This window comes from Oncorhynchus nerka, linkage group LG5, assembly GCF_034236695.1.
Source record: "Oncorhynchus nerka isolate Pitt River linkage group LG5, Oner_Uvic_2.0, whole genome shotgun sequence".
Lineage (NCBI taxonomy): Eukaryota > Metazoa > Chordata > Actinopteri > Salmoniformes > Salmonidae > Oncorhynchus > Oncorhynchus nerka.
Window position 1 is genome coordinate 49257574 of NC_088400.1, and position 6808 is coordinate 49264381.

A 6808-nucleotide genomic window follows, 5' to 3' on the forward strand; every position below is an offset into this window, starting at 1 on the left:
GCAAGTAAAACAGTGGAATGGTAGATTTGCAATGGAAGAAATGTGCAAAGTAGAAATAAAAATAATGGGGTGCAAAGGAGCAAAATAAATAAATAAATTAAATACAGTAGGGAAAGAGGTAGTTGTTTGGGCTAAATTATAGGTGGGCTATGTACAGGTGCAGTAATCTGTGAGCTGCTCTGACAGTTGGTGCTTAAAGCTAGTGAGGGAGATAAGTGTTTCCAGTTTCAGAGATTTTTGTAGTTCATTCCAGTCATTGGCAGCAGAGAACTGGAAGGAGAGGCGGCCAAAGAAAGAATTGGTTTTGGGGGTGACTAGAGAGATATACCTGCTGGAGCGTGTGCTACAGGTGGGAGATGCTATGGTGACCAGCTAGCTGAGATAAGGGGGGACTTTACCTAGCAGGGTCTTGTAGATGACATGGAGCCAGTGAGTTTGGCGACGAGTATGAAGCGAGGGCCAGCCAACGAGACCGTACAGGTCGCAATGGTGGGTAGTATATGGGGCTTTGGTGACAAAACGGATTGCACTGTGATAGACTGCATCCAATTTGTTGAGTAGGGTATTGGAGGCTATTTTGTAAATGACATCGCCCAAAGTCAAGGATTGGTAGGATGGTCAGTTTTACAAGGGTATGTTTGGCAGCATGAGTGAAGGATGCTTTGTTGCGAAATAGGAAGCCAATTCTAGATTTAACTTTGGATTGGAGATGTTTGATATGGGTCTGGAAGGAGAGTTTACAGTCTAACCAGACACCTAAGTATTTGTAGTTGTCCACGTATTCTAAGTCAGAGCCGTTCAGAGTAGTGATGTTGGACAGGCGGGTAGGTGCAGGTAGCGATCGGTTGAAGAGCATGCATTTAGTTTTACTTGTATTTAAGAGCAATTGGAGGCCACGGAAGGAGAGTTGTATGGCATTGAAGCTTGCCTGGAGGGTTGTTAACACAGTGTCCAAAGAAGGGCCAGAAGTATACAGAATGGTGTCGTCTGCATAGAGGTGGATCAGAGACTCACCAGCAGCAAGAGCGACCTCATTGATGTATACAGAGAAGAGAGTCGGTCCAAGAATTGAACCCTGTGGCACCCCCATAGAGACTGCCAGAGGTCCGGACAGCAGACCCTCCGATTTTACACACTGAACTCTATCAGAGAAGTAGTTGGTGAACCAGGTGAGGCAATCATTTGAGAAACCAAGGCTGTCAAGTCTGCCGATGAGGATGTGGTGATTGACAGAGTCGAAAGCCTTGGACAGATCAATGAATACGGCTGCACAGTAATGTTTCTTATCGATGGCGGTTAAGATATCGTTTAGGACCTTGAGCGTGGCTGAGGTGCACCCATGACCAGCTCTGAAACCAGATTGCATAGCAGAGAAGGTATGGTGAGATTCGAAATGGTCGGTAATCTGTTTGTTGACTTGGCTTTCGAAGACCTTAGAAAGGCATGGTAGAATAGATATAGGGCTGTAGCAGTTTGGGTCAAGAGTGTCCCCCCATTTGAAGAGGGGGATGACCGCAGCTGCTTTCCAATCTTTGGGAATCTCAGACGACACGAAAGAGAGGTTGAACAGGCTAGTAATAGGGGTGGCAACAATTTCGGCAGATAATTTGAGAAAGAAAGGGTCCAGATTGTCTAGCCCGGCTGATTTGTAGGGATCCAGATTTTGCAGCTCTTTCAGAACATCAGCTGAACGGATTTGGGAGAAGGAGAAATGGGGAAGGCTTGGGCGAGTTGCTGTGGGGGGTGCAGTGCTGTTGACCGGGGTAGGAGTAGCCAGGTGGAAAGCATGGCCAGCCGTAGAAAAATGCTTATTGAAATTCTCAATTATGGTGGATTTATCAGTGGTGACAGTGTTTCCTATCTTCAGTGCAGTGGGCAGCTGGGAGGAGGTGTTCTTATTCTCCATGGACTTTACAGTGTCCCATAACTTTTTTGAGTTAGTGTTGCAGGAAGCCAATTTCTGCTTGAAAAAGCTAGCCTTGGCTTTTCTAACTGTCTGTGTATAATGGTTTCTAGCTTCCCCGAACAGCTGCATATCACGGGGGCTGTTCGATGCTAATGCAGAACGCCATAGGATGTTTTTGTGTTGGTTAAGGGCAGTCAGGTCTGGGGAGAACCAAGGGCTATATCTGTTCCTGGTTCTAAATTTCTTGAATGGGGCATGTTTATTTAAGATGGTTAGGAAGGCATTTAAAAAAAATATCCAGGCATCCTCTACTGACGGGATGAGATCAATATCCTTCCAGGATACCCCGGCCAGGTCGATTAGAAAGGCCTGCTCGCTGAAGTGTTTCAGGGAGCATTTTACAGTGATGAGTGTAGGTCGTTTGACCGCTGACCCATTACGGCTGCAGGCAATGAGGCAGTGATCACTGAGATCTTGGTTGAAGACAGCAGAGGTGTATTTAGAGGGCAATTTGGTTAGGATGATATCTATGAGGGTGCCCGTGTTTAAGGCTTTGGGGAGGTACCTGGTAGGTTCATTGATAACTTGTGTGAGATTGAGGGCATCAAGTTTAGATTGTAGGATGGCTGGGGTGTTAAGCATGTTCCAGTTTATGTCGCCTAGCAGCACGAGCTCTGAAGATAGATGGGGGGCAATCAGTTCACATATGGTGTCCAGAGCACAGCTTGGGGCAGAGGGTGGTCTATAGCAGGCGGCAACGGTGAGAGACTTGTTTTTAGAGAGGTGGATTTTTAAAAGTAGAAGTTCAAATTGTTTGGGTACAGACCTGGATAGTAGGACAGAACTCTGCAGGCTATCTTTGCAGTAGATTGCAACACCGCCCCCTTTTCCAGGTCTATCTTGTCTGAAAATGTTGTAGTTTGGAATTAAAATTTCAGAATTTTTGGTGGTCTTCCTAAGCCAGGATTCAGACACAGCTAGAACATCTGGGTTGGCAGAGTGTGCTAAAGCAGTGAATAGAACAAACTTAGGGAGGAGGCTTCTAATGTTAACATGCATGAAACCAAGGCTATTACGGTTACAGAAGTCCTCAAAAGAGAGCGCCTGGGGAATAGGAGTGGAGCTAGGCACTGCAGGGTCTGGATTCACCTCTACATCGCCAGAGGAACAGAGGAGGAGTAGAATAAGGGTGCGGCTAAAAGCAATAAGAATTGGTCGTCGATAACGTCTGGAACAGAGAGTAAAAGGAGGTTTCTGGGGGCGATAAAATAGTGTCAAGGTATAATGTACAGACAAAGGTATGGTAGGATGTGAATACAGTGGAGGTAAACCTAGGTATTGAGTGATGAAGAGAGAGATATTGTCTCTAGAAACATCATTGAAACCAGGAGATGTCATTGCTTGTGTGGGTGGTGGAACTAATAGGTTGGATAAGGTATAGTGAGCAGGACTAGAGGCTCTACAGTGAAATAAGCCAATAAACACTAACCAGAACAGCAATGGACAAGGCATATTGACATTAAGGAGAGGCATGCTTAGTCGAGTGATCAAAAGGGTCCGGTGAGTGGAGAGGTTGGTTGGGGGTCACGGCGATTTAGACAGCTAGCCAGGCCATCGGTAGCAAGCTAGCATAGGATGGAGGTCTGTTATTAGCCACCTCTTGCGTTCCGTCAGTAGATTAGTGGGGTTCCATGTGGTAGAGGACAACAACACAAATAAAAACAATAGATATAGTTATAGAGGCCCAAGAAGAAAAAAAAAAAATAATAATAATTTAAAAAAATTAAAAAATTGTCCGATTGTCTATTCAGATAGCAGCCGATAAGACAGCTAACGGTTAGCAGGCCGCAGATGGGCGTTCAGGTAACGTCGCGACGGAGGAGCCAGCCGGATAACTCCTTCGGGTAGATAACGTCGGCAGTCCAGTTGTGAAGGCCCGGTATGGCTCCGCGTAGGCAGTAAAACGGGTCCGGATAGGTGATTGTAGCCCAGGAGTGATTGATGGAACTCTTCAGCTGGCTAGCTCCGGAATAATTGATGTTTCCCCCGGAATCGACGAAAGCCGATAGTCACACGGATAGCAGCTAGCTAGCTGTGAGATCCAGGTATGAATGTCCAGAGTTAGCGGTTGAAATCCAGGGACATGGAGAGGAAAATTGGTCCGGTATGTTCCGTTCCGAGCCGCGCTGCGCCGTACAAAACTGGCGATAGATTTTCGAGCTAGAGGTTAGCTGATGACCACAAACCGTGGTTAGCTGAATACTAACGATTTGACAGTAAAGAAGCTAACTAGCTTCTGAACTAGCTTCTGAAATAGCTTCTGGATTAGCTTCTGGCTAGTTTCTGGCTAGCTTCTTGGAGTTTCTGGCTAGCTTCTTGGAGGATTACAGATTTGAGGTAAATAATACTTTTTTATAAATATAAATTGGTGAGGCGGGTTGCAGGAGAGTGTTTTTGAAGATGAGTTTATGGAATATTTAAAAAATGTATGTGAAAAAAGTTGTAAATATATATATATATATACGGGACACGACAAGACGAGGACAAAAGACGTCTGAACTGCTATGCCATCTTGGATGAGTGATTTCAAATCCCTCCAATCCTCCACAACAGCTTTTGAAACGCTGGGAGAAAATCACATTGCAATTGTTATCACTGTCCCTCTCAGCAGTGGTGAAGATGGTCTCAAACTTTCCAATTGTGTCAATAGGCCTAAATAATCAAACCGTAGTTCAAACCTAGTTACAATGTGGATTTATTAGACATGTTAGCCTTTGGATTAACCTTATTGTCTTGCATCATATAATCAAATGTCCAGATTACGCTATACTAAATAGAAATTAAATCAATGGTATTTGCAGCTAGATATCACAGCCAGCCCTGCAAGTACCATTTATTAAGTAGAGGGCAGCATTGAGGTAAATTTTGCTAAAGGCCCAGTGCAGTCGAAAACGTGGTATTTCTGTGTTTTACATATATTTACACAATATGAGGTTGCGATAACTGTGACATTGTGAAAATGATGATGCCCTTTTAGTGTAAGAGCTGTTTGAAAAGACAGCCTGAAATTTCAGCCAGTTTAGGTGGGATTGAGTTTTGGCCTGTCTGGTGACATCACCATGCGGGAAATTAGTTAATAGACCAATGAGAAAGAGAGTTCCAAACCTCTCTGCCAATAACAGCTAGTTACTCCCCACTCAGACCACTCCAAGACAATCCTAGCAAAATTTTAGCTTGAGAAATTGTTCTTTGCTAAGAAGCTATTTTAGTTTTAGTTTTACTAATTTAACTGAAAATAATCACAGTAAGGTACTTAATTGTTACCCAGAAAATATTTGATATTGAGATAAACGGCTGAATTGGTCCTATTTTATTTCAGTTTACTGAATTGTTTTTTCGTGATTCGTTTTGTTTCAGTTATTGCTTACTACAATAACCTGTGTGTGTGTGTGTGTGTGTGTGTGTGTGGGTGTGTGTGTGTGTGTGTGTGTAATAAAGAGGAGTATTGGCCAATTTAATGGATTTCAGGTTGGTCTCCAGATGAATGTTTGCTGGCTTGACACTTATAAATTGTGGATTCTGTTTAAAGTACTGTTAAATATGACATGTACCACAAATATATGATTAATAGATCAAAGCCATTTGAGCTACAACACTGTAATTAATCCCTTGTTAGGATCCCCGTGTGGACATGATGCAATACAAGGAAACTTTATGCACATATCCACTGTAGACGTTTCCTAGCCTACTGCACATGTGAGAACTTGGACTCATTAGTTGCCATATCTTTTACTGAGGGAGTATTTCCAGTGTATTTACACAATACCAATTAAGTTTAAACACTGAATCTTGACTAAAGTAGGCCTAGATCTCAAATCAAATCGAATTGTATTTTGTCACATGAGCCAAATACAACAGGTTGTTGTATTACAGTGAAATGCTTACCTACAAGCCCTTAACCAACAATGCAGTTTTAAGACCCCCCCAAAGTAAGAGATAAGAATAACAAATAATTCAAGAGCAGCAGGTATTAACAATAGTGGGGTTATCTACATGGGTTACCGGTACAGAGTCAATGTCAATATGCGGTGGCACCGGTGTCGAGGTAATTGAGGTAATATGTATATGTAGGTAGAGTTATTAAAGTGACTATGCATAGATAATAACAGAGAGTAGCAGCAACGTTCCTGGGGGGCAATGCAAATAGTCTGGGAAGCCATTTGATTAGCTGTTCAGGAGTCTTATGGCTTAGGGGTGGACCTAGACTTGCCGCTCCGGTACCGCTTGCCACGCGGTAGCAGAGAGAACAGTCTATGACTAGGGTGGCTGGAGTCTTTGACCATTTTTAGGGCCTTCCTCTGACACCGCTTGATATAGAGGTCCTGGATGGCAGGAACCTTTTCCCCGGTGATGTACTGGGCCGTACACACTACCCTCTGTAGTGCCTTGTGGTCGGAGGCCGAGCAGTTGCCATACCAGGCAGTGATGCTCTCGATGGTGCAGCTGTAAAACCTATTGAGGATCGGAGGACTCATGCCAAATCTTTTCAGTCTCCTGAGGGGGAATAGGTTTTGTCGTGCCCTCTTCACGACTGTCTTGGTGTGCTTGGACCATGTTAGTTTGTTAGTGATGTAGACACCAAGGAACTTGAAGCTCTCAACCTGCTCCACTACAGCCTCGTCGATGAGAATGGGGGCGTGCTTGGTCCTCCTTTTCCTGTAGTCCACAATCATCTCCTTTGTCTTGATCACGTTGAGGGAGATGTTGTTGCCCTTGCACCACACAGTCAGGTCTCTGACCTCCTCCCTATAGGCTGTCTCATTGTTGTCGGTAATTAGGCCTACCACTGTTGTGTCATCAGCAAACTTAATGATGGTGTTGGAGTCGTGCCTGGCCGTGCAG